General features: G+C 43.8%; 1 protein-coding gene and 1 long non-coding RNA gene across 6 annotated transcripts in view; one reads left to right on the forward strand and one right to left on the reverse strand.

Annotated features, from left to right (window-relative positions):
* Positions 1–12,847, reverse strand: part of EDNRA (endothelin receptor type A) — a 104,474-nt gene that overhangs the window by 49,348 nt on the left and 42,279 nt on the right. For both annotated transcript variants that reach the window (XM_070611646.1, XM_008527444.2), the window contains exon 4: positions 3,833–5,369. The gene's annotated coding sequence lies outside the window, so the exon portion shown is untranslated. The remainder of the gene's footprint in view (positions 1–3,832; positions 5,370–12,847) is intronic.
* Positions 3,230–12,847, forward strand: part of LOC139082065 (uncharacterized) — a 70,829-nt gene continuing 61,211 nt past the window's right edge. For 2 of the 4 annotated variants that reach the window (XR_011537766.1, XR_011537768.1), the window contains exons 1-2: positions 3,272–3,428; positions 7,940–8,156. This is a non-coding gene — a long non-coding RNA (uncharacterized lncRNA). Of the gene's footprint in view, positions 3,429–7,939; positions 8,157–12,847 lie in introns of all 4 variants that reach the window. The other 2 variants (XR_011537765.1, XR_011537767.1) reach the window with 2 other exon arrangements.

Raw genomic sequence — 12,847 nt, forward strand, 5'->3', positions numbered from 1 at the left:
GATATATTTGGTAATTAGATAAGCTATATCTGTGTCAGGTTACCCCATGGCAGAACAAAACCAGAAAAGACCAAAGCTCTACTGGGGCAAGTTATCTCTCTATCTCTATCTCTCTCTCATCTCTATCCACAGGTATGTCTTATATCTAGATTATAATATAATCTATATATATAATAGAGATTATATGCAGATTGTAACATAATATGTCAATTTTTGATTCAAGTGGTAGATAAAAAGTTTTCTCTCTATCCCACCTAGGCTGATAAGAACCCGAATTACAAAAATCTTGAAGCGTAGAGATAGAAAATTGTATTTATCAATGGAAGAGAAAATGCATTATATGCTGAGTAAAAGTATTAAGGTATGTAATACTGTGTAATATGTAACACACAGTATTAAGGCAGAAAATCACCAAATCTGAACTAACAATTCAATATTCCAAAATGTGTGCTGTTTTGCACATGGTAAATAACGAACATGAAAATAAAATGCAGCCCAGGCAGCCATGTAAAGCGCTACAAAACGTTAACTGAAAATCAGAACTCTGGTTAACACCATCAATACATTTAACAATCTTAGTTTCAATTAAAAATGATACAGTAGATAAACATAAAATATTTATTTTATTGAAAACCTTGATGATTAATGTGTACAAGCTACATCTTCTGACAGGAGATTTTTGCTTTTCCACTCCAAAGAAATTATCATCACAACATTTGCTAATGAGTGATACTGGGAGTAATGGACTTTTCCAGGCCGAGCGTACTTTTGGGTTTTCTAAGGGATCTCCATCCTACGCTCTCTTTCAAACATCCTATATAGCTACAGTTAGTAAGACCAGTCACTGTGCCGAGCACTTCACATGCATGATGCCATCTAATCCATACCATGATATGCACGTACCTGCAAAGCAGATACACAGTTCCAGTATAAACATAGGGACACACAGGCTCAGGAAGCTCAAGTAGCTTGTCAAGGCCACAGGTGGCGTAGCAATGCTGGTGATTCAGAGGCAGGTTAGTCTGCCTCCCAGCCTGAGCTCCTAACCACTAGACCACACTGCCTCTCATTCTCAGACTTTGCTAGCACTTAAAATGTTTTAATGATATCTCCAGAGGTTTGATGGAGCAATAGACTCAGGAGGGTGGTTAGATATTTTCAAAAGACAATTTAGATGTTTTGCTTGTTTTTGTTTTAGTCACTTGCAGAGAGCAAGTGGTCTTTCTTGCCCAAGAAGTCTAGGTTTCTACTTTAATCCTTAAAGAAAAGAGGTTGGGAAAATGGGTGAGGTTGGTGGCAACACAATAATCAAAGGTAAATAAAAATGGCTCCTCCCATTTTGATATTTTGTCTATTTTCTTTTCTGTGAGTTTTTATGAATCTTTAAATGAAAGGCACAAGCTCATTTCTGCAGTGCTGTGTGTCTACGACGTATACACCCAGGTCGCAATTTAATTTTTAAAAATTGTGTCCTTTTACTGACTCTATTTGTGGTTGGTGTTAACAACTTTTTGGACTTTTGACAGTTACCTTGGGAAATCAATAAAGCTTAGGGTTAGTCAAAATGTGGATGAAATAAGATTTATTCAAGCTGCCTAGAAGGTCTAAAGGAAATATAAGGTACAAATACCACATGCTTTTGCCTTCCTCAGAGATTTGTCCCAGGAACCGGAAATAATAACATTTTACGTATAGTAGTAACCTATTATATCTGTATTTGTGGTCTGACTTGAGCTTTACAACTCTAATTAGGCAGGGGCAATATTCCCATTCTACTCATAAGGAAACTGAGTCTTAAAGAAGTTAGTCAAGTTTTCACGGCCAAGAAGTGGCAGGGCAGATATAATGCCCCACTTTACTTTGCTTATAGGACTTAACTCACTTTAATTAAATGATAAAAATATCAATTTTTCTATGCTAGGGGCATACTACATACCTGTCAGTTCTGTCCAGACTTAATGATAAGTAGTTGGCAGTTTTTTCCTGCTTCTTACAGTTTAGAGTGAGTATCTGACCAAATATTGACAGATCTACAAAACGCCACTATTGCCATTCCACAGTGGAGACCAGGACTCTAAGAAGAAAGCATTTTGCCACCCTTCTCTTTAGATCATAGATACGGGAGAAAAGAAATCCTTCAATTTCTTGTGTTGAAAGCCTCCCAGTTTCCCATTCGAAGCAGACCCTTCAGCAGTAGTTTTCTTATAAATAAGATAGGGGGAAGGCCCATCCCAGAAATGGAATGGCTCTTTGCCCACTAGAATCCGCTAGGAGGATAGCTAGTAAACTGACCTGGCTAACATGGGTATTATGCCACTCATGAAAAGTTCCACTGGTGTTTGCACATTTGCCTGTTGTTTGCCTGGTCCACTGATAACCGCAGGAGCTAAGGAGGCCAAGGCTGTGGGTTCTTATCAAAGTGTGAGCTAGCTACCATTGAAACCACTTTCCTCCCTCCTCCAACAATGACACCACCACAGAAATCACTTCTGATGACATCTCCGTCAGCTCTCTACACGCATTACACTGCAGAGCTAACGGATACTTGGCAAAAGCATGTGGATACCACATCACTGGGTGAAAAGTACAGAACCAAACAAAAGAACCGTCTCAACTGCACGTTCCTCCAGGGATGCGTCTGTAGCTCATTTCCATGGATCTAAGCCATGTTGTGCTCTGAATCATCAGTCATAATCAGTCTAACTCTAGTGAAGCATCTCAGGTTCAGACCCGAAGGACACGGTTTATAGATTCAGCATTCTTCACGTCTGGGGGTCTAAGAATTTGCTAGAGTTCAAAAGCTACGATTAAGGAAGAGGACTGAACCCTTATGCTTACACTTTAACCATCTGACATCTTGGACTCTCAGGATCAAAGTTCACCCGTAATTAGTAATTTGGAAATTCCAACCTTACCGAAATGGCTTGAGTTTAGAGCAGGTAATTTACATGAGATGGTGTTTCTCAATTAGTTAACACTTAAAACAGAGGGAGAGGGAAGGTGGAAAAGCCATACACATCTACAAAAGGAGAAAACACACACACACAAACACACACACAAATAAACCAGGAACTTTTTTACAAGTTTTCCACGGGTTTTGCTTGCTGGGTAAGAAATTAGCAGCTCTCCTTACTGACAACGCCTGAGTTTACTATGCCTTCCACCCCACCCCCTCCACCGCCAACTCCATCCCTGAACGCCATTAGGATGGTGTAAACAGAGGCTGATTATCTAGAAACAGTCCTTGTTTTCCGCACGTGAAAGGCAACAAGTGTCCTTTAAAGGAGAGCCCAGAACAAACGCCCAGACCTCTACAGGCAGGTTTCCAAACTAGCTGCGCTGGGGGTTTTCCAAAACACATCGGTCCCTCACACCGAGTGCCCTTGGCTACCCTTGGCATACCCGAGGTGTGCGGGGAGGAAAAGCGGGTAAGTAAGCAAAAGCTGCGGACAAACTTCACAAGCAGGCTTTGGAGCCAGCGATGAGGGCGTGATGTTCCACAAAGTTCGTTCATGCCTTGGGAAAAAGGGAGACCCAGGGAGAACTGTTGGTTTTCCTCGAACTAAAAATCCGAATCCCGCCTGGGGAAGCTGAGGGGTTTTTGATCAGTTCCCCAAATCCCAAATATTTCCCGAGCGCACCCCTCCCAGGAAGGCGCCCGCCGCGCCACGCGCCCTTGGGCAGGTGGGTGCCAGCTCCTGTGCGGAGGGTCCCTAAGACGCGGGGCGCTGGGCGAGAACGCTTCCGGCTCGCCGTTCCTCCCAACCTAGGGGCCCAGGCGGCGTCTCTCCCACCCCCGCTCGGGTCCCCGAGAGGAAAGAGTTGCACCGACCGTGGAGCTGGGCGGGCGCAGACAGCTGCTCGGTCCGCGCGCGGCGCCGGGGCGAGAGGAAGCGGAGCCGGCGAGGGTGGGTGGCGCGTGTCCCGGGCTCCGGTTAGGCGGCGGCCCCGGCTGCACAGCTGCCTCCGCTTGGGAAAACTTCCTGGGCACGGCTTCTCCCGGGAGGTCTCCCCGAGCCTCCAGCGTCCGGCCACCGGGTGGGATGGAGCCTCTCCACCTCCTGTCCACAATCGCCAGACCAGAGATGACTGTACGCGCCCGCCCGCGCGCGCGAGCTCTCAAGAAAAAGAAAACTCCGGGGGAACACGCCTCCCGTCTGTCCTCCCCTTCTCCTCCCTAAGCTCCCAGACCCTCTACTTCACTCTAGGACTGCAAGGACGTCCTAACCTTCCAGCCCTCCTAGGAGGCAGCCTCTAGAAAGCGCAGAGCTGCCGCCCCCTCCCAGGCCCTGAAGGGCAGGAGTCTTAACTATTTCGTTCCCGAAATGAAGGTGTGGGGGGTGGGGGCGGTAATGGAAGGAGGAGGGCAGTTTGACAGACCGAGACTCAGACCTGAGGAAGGCCTTGCGGAGAAACCCATTTCCTTCCCAGTAAGTGCAGGCAGATTTGATCTGTGATGGAGCGACTGCAGACAGAGGCAGGGTCCGAGCATGGTTTCTCCTCTGCTTTCTCTGACCCCTTTGCCTAGCTTGTATGCTCCCTCTTAAGCTTATAGCAAGTTCAAGAGCCATCGTGGTCAGCAAATTACTGGATCAAGTACGCTGCGCTCCTATCTTGGCCCTTGAAGCCAGCACACCAAAGCTACACGCCGCTAGCCCAGCACAAATCAGGAGCCCCTGGAGAGTGGGTGGAAGGGTCCAGAGTGTGGCTCAGAGAATCTTATGATTCCCCAAGAAATCCAAACAGTGAGGGTGCAGAGGCTGGGTCTTAGCATCTTTATATGATAGAGATTTTTATCCTAATTGGGGAGTGGGAGAGGAGATGAAGTACGAAGGCCATTGCCTGTGACATGTGAGGAAAAATTGAGGGCTCCTTAGAGAAGGCCCGGCATTGGGGTCCTTCAGTGCCCTGCTGGTGTGGGGCATATTGTGGAAAGGAGAGTTTGAAGCACTGGTAACATTACATTAGACGGTTCTGGTTATCTATTGCCGCTAAAGAAAATCACCCTAAGACCACAGCGGCTTAAAACAACAACAATTGTTTACTTTACTCATCAAGCTGCGATTTGGGCCGGCCTTGGCTAGGACAGCTCATCTTCGCTGGAGCAGGAGTCTCCGCTGCCAAGATAGTTCACTCACTTGGTGATGAGTGTTGGTTTTTCTCCATATGTGTCTCTCCACAAAGTAGTTTAGGCTTCCTCATAGGGTGGTGGCTGGGTTCCAAGAAGGAGTGTCCCAAGAAACAGGAAGTGGAAGTTGCCAGTTTCTTAAGATCTGGGCCTGGAAATTGGTGCAGTGTCACTTTTGCAGAATTCTACTAGTCAAGCAGTCGCAGATCCCAGATTCAAGGTGAGGGCATAGAGACGCCACCTGGCAATGCAGAGAGTGTCAAAGAATTTGAGGGGCATTTTGTAAAACCATCAAAGAGATCCACAGAATGTTGCCATTGAAACGGGCCTTCATAGTCATTTAGTCCAACTGGACTAGGTATTACCCTGTGCGTTAACTTATTCTATCTGCAGCTTCCCCATGTTGGACAGTCAGCCAGCTAAGATAACCAGTAGCATTTTTTTTCCTTAAAGATTGACACCTGGGCTAACATCTGTTGCCAGTCTTCTTCTTCTTCTCCCCAAAGCCCTGCAGTACATAGTTGTATATTCTAGTTGTAGGTTCTCTGTTGTGCTACGTGGGACACCACCTCAGCATGGCTTGATGAGCAGTGCCATGTCCACGCCCAGGATCCGAACCAGTGAAACCCTGGGCGGCCGAAGCAGAATGCGCGAACATAACCACTGGGCCACAGGGCTGGTCCCAACCAATAGCTTTTATAAGTGCCTTAGTTTGCTTTAAATAAAAAAGATGGCTTTTCAAGCACATGGCTTGGCAAGCTGACAATATTTTCAGAGAAGAAAAAGTTGTAGCTACTTCCCAGAAAAGGCAGTTCTACACCACACTTCACACTTTGGAGTTTGAAAAGTGCTAGATTTCAGCCTCTATCCACCCTGTGACCAGACACACTTGGACAGTGCACAACTTGCATGACTGAACATGTCAGTCTATCCATTCTTTGGTAGAGCACATGCATCAGCCCCTACCTTCTGGGACAGCTCATCCCACTGTGGTGCAGGTCTAGTTATTAAAAATTCTTCCTTCACACACGTTAGGGTGGCTATTATCAAAAAGCAGAAAACCCAAAAAATGTTGGCAAGGATGTGGAGAAACTGGAACCCTTGTACCTTGCTGGTGAGAATGTAGAATAGTGTAGTATCTGTGGAAAACAGTATGGCAGTTCCTCAAAGACTAAACAAAAAATTAGTGTATGATTCAGCAACTCCACTTCTGGATATAAACCCCAAACAGCTGAAAGCAGAAACTCAAACAGATTTTTGTACATCCATGTTCATAGCAGCCTTCTTCACAACAGTCGAAAGATGGAAGCAACCCAATGTGCAGCTATGGATGCATGGATAAACAAAATACAGTATACACGCATACAATGAAATATTATTTAGCCTTAAAGCAGAATGAAATTATGATATGTGCTACAACGTAGATGAACTTGAAGACATTATGCTAAGGGAAATAAGCCAGATGCGAAAGGACACATATTGTATGACCCACTTATCTGAGGTACCTTTATGAGTAGAAGTCAAAATCCTAGAGACAGAAAGTAGTGTGGTGGTTAGCAGGGCTGGCGGAGAGGGAGGGCTGAGGATTTATTGTTTAGCGTGTTTCTGAGTTTCGGTATGGGATGATCAAAAAGTTCTGGAGATGGATGATTGTACAACAATACGAATGTACTTAATGCCACAACCGTACACTTAAAAATGGTCTAAATGACAAATTTATATTATATATATTTTACCACAATAAAAAAATTCTTCCTGACACTAAGATGAAATCTGCCTTCCCATCATATTACCTGTTGACGTGCCCTATAAGTTCATAAAGTGAATTTACAGCCCAAGAAGGACCTTCAAATATAAGTAAATATGTTGATGTGGATCACCAGCATAGATCTGCCTTTGTAAGGGACCGGGAATGCCTCATTCTAGGTGAGAACAACTCAAACTTTCCTTAGTTGTTGGAGATTTATAGTCTCATCTTCTCTGCTTTATTTTGGGAACAATGACTTCAGTGGATTTAAACCAGTTTTTATTCAAATTAACTACTTCCAGTAATCCCTCTTCCCATGGCCAAGACTTTATATATTTGCCCCATCTCTATATCCCCTGCTTTGTAGTATTTTTTTTTTGAGGAAGATTAACCCTGAGCTAACATCTGCCACCATTTTTGCTGAGGAAGATTGGCCCTGAGCTAACGTCCGTGCCCATCTTCCTCTGTTTTATACGTGGGACGCCTGCCACAGCATGGCTTGACAAGCAGTGTGCAGGCCCACACCTGGGATCTGGACTGGTGAACCGCAGGCCTCCGAAGTGGAGCGAGTGAACATAACCGCTATGCCACCGGCCAGCCCCACTGCTTTGTACTTTTAATGAACATATGATTAGTATGTTTGGCTAAGTTTCTCAACTTGATTTCCAAAGGTTATTTCTTTTCCCTGGAAGGTGGGTTGGAGGCAGATTTGCAGGTCTGCTGGGTTTCAGGAAGACTTTCTTAAATCACACTCGATGTCTGGTTCAAGCAGCTCATTATATGGAGCATTACTGTAATGGTGGTTACCGTGACTTTTCTCAGCATCATATTATCATTATTGATTTCCTGAACAATAATTGCTGAAGATTGAGAACTACTCAAGATAGCACTTAAAAGCCAACTTTTCATATGTCCTTCGGGTAAATGTTATTATGAATTTAAATTTCTTGATTCAAACTTGCAAATCCATTTCACAATTGCTAGTTCCTAAGATCCTCGAACTTGAGATGCAATAAAGGGTTTGAGTCTCACAGTATTTTCTGGGAATGTTGTGCTCATTTTAGGGTTCCTTGGGGGAAATAAAACATGAAGGCTTCAGAGAAGAACCACAAAGATGAAGAAAAGCTGGGAAGCTGGTTGTGAGAGGAAAGGTGGAGGAAGTGGGGGAATGTGCATCAGAGACCTGAGCTGGTCACTGAGTCTTCACGCTGGGCAGTGCCGTGGAGAAGACTTGCTGTTGGCAGTGAACATCACTGGCCTGGAGAAGAAAAAGCAAGCCCTGTGAGTTGAAGGTCCATTTTTAATTAAAATTCACTATAGGCAGTTTGTTTTCAAAAGGAAGTATTCCAAAATGTTAGTTTGTCGATGGATTGCTAAGGATTCTGAAGTGTTTTCTCACTGCAATAATGTTGCGTGTGGTGGTCGAGACCGCAGGTTATCTCATCAAAATGTACTTAAGGCATCATTTAGCCCAATGTTTCATAAACTGCTGGTGGCCTCATTGGAGGGCTGAAAAATCAGTTGGTTTTAGCATCACTAATGACTAGGCAAGCAGATATCAGATGTCCTCTGATGATATATTCCATCTGGCCCAAAATGTTTAACTTGAATCAAGACTTTAGCTATTCCAGTTTCCAGGAAAGATAGGAGATAGACACACAAATTAAACAAATACCCTGAGGAAGGAAATAGGGAAATCCAGAAAGTATGACAGTTTACAGGACAACGAGCCCTGTCTCTTCAACAAGTTACTCAATGAAGAAGGGAGATTTTTCAAGATGAAAAGTGACTTAAAGAAACACAACAAGCAGTTGCCCTGTCCTGGGTTGGATCCTGGTTTTGATAAACCAACCATAAAGAACATTCTTTGGATAACCAGGAAAATTTAGATTTGAATGCTCTTAAGAAATTAATAATTTTATTAATTGTGAAATTAATTTTATTAAATGATTGGTTGGGGCATATAGAAGAATGGTCTTATGATTTAGAGAGTCTTTTAGGAGAGATATAATTTACTTTTAACTGCCAAAGCAGAAACAAAAATGATATGAGTTTAAAAATAGGAGTGAAAAGTACCCAAAGACTTGGCACAAAATAGGATCTCAATAAATGATAGCTCTTTTCATTTTCATTCTTTCCTTCCTCGTTTGTCAGTGAGGTGACTGGTAGAGCAGAATAAGCAGCTTCACGTGACAACATGGATGACTTCAAGAAGGTGTCACAGCAGTAGTGACATACAAGGAGCTGCAAGGTAAAAGCTAGAAAGGATCTGAAGCCTAAATTTGGCCGTGAGGAGAGCAGTCCTCCTTTGCAGAGCTTATGCGACACTGCAGCTGGAGTCCCTTTAACAAGGTGGGAGGGGCCTGAGTGTTCCAGAATTTGCTCATGAGGACTAGAGGCCAAGATGGGTGCTATGATGACATCGCTGTGACTCTGACTCTTGAATGTTCCTTTGCTGGTATGGGCTTGGGGACTGTAGGTTGCACTTGTAATAACAGAAGAAAAACCAAAGCAAAAAAGCCCAAGTCTTTAAGTCTTGAATAAAGGAGACTTAATCAAAAGAGGTGATGGCAGCTGTCCTGTGGGGTGACTTCAGAGCAGAGGGGTGAGGGCAGTTAGCTTACAGTTGGTTGTTTAGATATGGCAGGGAAACTTAGGATAGATTTCGAAATTGGCAGAAAAAGATTGCTAGGTGTCCTGTCTAGTGCAGTCTTCTGTGTCACTTGTGCCTTTTATCATCTTTGAGCTATTTTATAACTCTGTAAGTTGTAGACAACTGATAGCAATGCAAGTGATTCTTGTCCATAGAAACAAAAATTAACTTTGGTTGGTGGAGATGCAAGTGCTTCTTGCCTTGTGGATGTTGACCAATCCTCTTAGTCTGCTCAAGCTGCCATAACAAAACACCAGTCTGGGCGGCTTGAACAACAGAAATTGATTTTCTCACAGTTCTGGAGGCTGGAAAGTCCAAGATTAGGGCACCACTATGCTCAGGTTCTGGGGAGAGCTCTCTTCCTGGCTTTAGATGGCTGCCTTCTGGCTTGTCTTCACATGGCAGAGGGAAAGAGAGAGTGTGACATATATATCACGTATATGTGTATAGAGAGAGAACATGAACATGCACACACTCTGGTCTCTCTTTTTATAAGGATGCTATCCTATCATTAGGGCCCCATCCTTATTACCTTACCTAATCCTAATTACATCCCAAATATCCCACCTCTAAATATTGTGACATTGGAGATTAGGGTCTAATGGGTTCTCATCACCAATTTCTTTCTTTTTCTTTTACTTCTTTTTAAAGATCGGCCCTGAGCTAACATCTGTTGCCAATCTTTTTTTTTTTTTTTTTGCCTCTTCTCCACAAAGCACCCAGTACATAGCTGTATATTCTAGTATTCTAGTTGTAGGTCCTTCTAGTTCTGCTGTGAGGGATGCTGCCTCAGCATGGCTTGATGAATGGTGCTAGGTCCGTGCCCAGGATCCGAGCCAGTGAAATCCCGGACCCCCGAAGCAGAGCATGTGAATTTAACCACTCAGCCAAGGGGCTGGCCCCCGATCACCAATTTCAATGTGTGAAGGTGTGTGTGTGTTTGGGGGGTTCCCCACACCACATCAAGCAATTCTCTGACACCAGCTGGGAGTCCTACAATTCAACTCAATTCTGACACTGTCTACCCAGAAATAGCATCAGACTCCACAGGTTGAGGGTCAGTCCCCCAAGACCGCCCTCCACTTCAGACGCCAATCACAAGCCCAGGTTGTTATCTGTACTTCTGACCAATCGGCTATAAATCAGAGATTCCCACGACCCCCTCGTTGGGTTTGATTATTTGCTAGAGTGGCTCACGGAACTCAGGAAACTCGTTTGCTCACCAGATTACTGATTTATTACAAAGGATATGAATCAATAGCCTGAAGAAGAGATACATAGGGTGAGGTCCTGAACAAAGGAGCTTCTGTCCTTGTGGAGTTTGGGGCCCAGCATGGTGGCACTTGGAAGCCTTCTGGTTCCCTGACCCGAAAGCTCTCCAAACCCACCCATTTTACATTTGTTTATTTATTTATTTATTTTTTGAGGAAGATTAGCCTTGAGCTAACCGCTGCCAATCCTCCTCTTTTTGCTGAGGAAGACTGGCCCTGAGCTCACATCCATGCCCATCTTCCTCTACTTTATATGTGGGATGCCTACCATGGCGTGGCGTGCCAAGCGGTGCCATGTCTGCACCTGGGATCCGAACCCGGGAACCCTGGGCCACCGAAGCGAAATGTGCGCACTTAACTGCTGTGCCACCAGGCCGGCCCCACATTTTGGGTTTTTATGGAGTCTTTATTACATAGGCATAATTGGTTAACACATTGGCCATTAGTGATTGATTTAATCTTCAATCACCTGCCCTAGCCCCCCTCAGGAAATCAAAGTATGGGGCTGAAATTTCCAACCCTCTATTCATGGTTGGTTCCCCTGGCAACCAGCTCCCTCCTTAGGTGCTTTCCAAAAGCCACCTCATTAAAATAAACCCAGTTGTAACAAGACACCCAGTTCACCTTCATGAATCTGAAGTGTTTACAGGCACTGAAGACGAGAGACCAAATATTATAACAAAAGTTACTTCCATTGCTCTTATCACTCAGGAAATTCCAAGAGTTTTGGGAGCTGTGAACCAGGAATCTTGGACGTAGACCAAATATATGTAAGACATATATTTTGGTCGTCTGAATGACCAAATATATATTTCTTATAAGTTACAATATCACAAGGTTTCAACATATGTATTTGGGGGGACACAAACATTTCATACAGTTTACAAGATTCCACCACTGGCCACCCACATTCATGTCTTTCTTGCATGCAAAATACATTCATTCCATCCCAACCGTCCCAAAAGTCTTAACTCATTCCAGCATCAACTCCAAAATCTAAGGCCCAAAGTCTCATTTAAATATCATCTGAATCAGATCTGGGTGAGACTCTACGTATGATTCATCCTGAGGCAAAATTCCTCTCCAGCTGTGAACCCATGAAACCTATGCTTCCAAAATACAATGGTGGGATAGGCATAGGATAGACGATTTCTTCCTATGTAAGAGGAAGTTATAAGATTATTTTATCTATAGGGTTTTTTTATGCTTTATGATTGTATGATTCATTTCTCATGGAGCTTATCTTATAATGGTGTTAGGATCAAAATGGATATTTTGGATGTAAAATAGATATTTAGGATATAAAATAGACTATATTTAGGAAATAAGGTGTTCTCATGTATCATCCATATGATGAAAGGTGATATTACCACCCAAGGGGTGTTGTCTGCCCCCCTTGCAACAAGACATGCCAATAGTCAAGAGGCAAGGTGTTAGGAGAGAAAGGGATTTATTACAGCTTGCTAGCAAGGGAGATGATGGCCGATTAATGTCCAAAAGAACCATCTTACAAAGACTACAGGCCAGTTGTACTAGAGGCTGGTCTCCAGGTAAGGGAGGCAGCTGGTCTCCGGGTGGGGGTAGACATCTGGTCTTAGTTCCTGATAGTCTTTTGTTTTACTGGATATGCATCAGAAGACGGAGCAAGGCCTATGATCTATACCCTGATCTTTCAGTTGTCATTGATGATGGTTATCAGCATAGGCTTTCTGCCCCAGGGGTCATCATAATCCTCAGGAACTCAAAAAAGCAAAGTTATCAACTTAAAGCAGCTGGGAAGGGCCATAAAATCTACAGAGCATGTCCATGCTAGTTAATCAGAGCTCATTCAAAGTTACAGTATGGTTTCTTTTCTACAATATGGCTTCCCTTATGTCAACCTAGTACTGAGCCCTTATCAGTGATATGGTGAAAGAAAACTTTTAGGAAGATTAATTTGGCAGAAGTGTTTTACATATCTGAATGGAAACTAGGAGCAAGAAGACAGGCTGGAGTGTTATCTTAGTATAAAGCATGAGAATAGAGAATAAAATGCTAATGGACACTGC

This window comes from Equus przewalskii, chromosome 2, assembly GCF_037783145.1.
Source record: "Equus przewalskii isolate Varuska chromosome 2, EquPr2, whole genome shotgun sequence".
Lineage (NCBI taxonomy): Eukaryota > Metazoa > Chordata > Mammalia > Perissodactyla > Equidae > Equus > Equus przewalskii.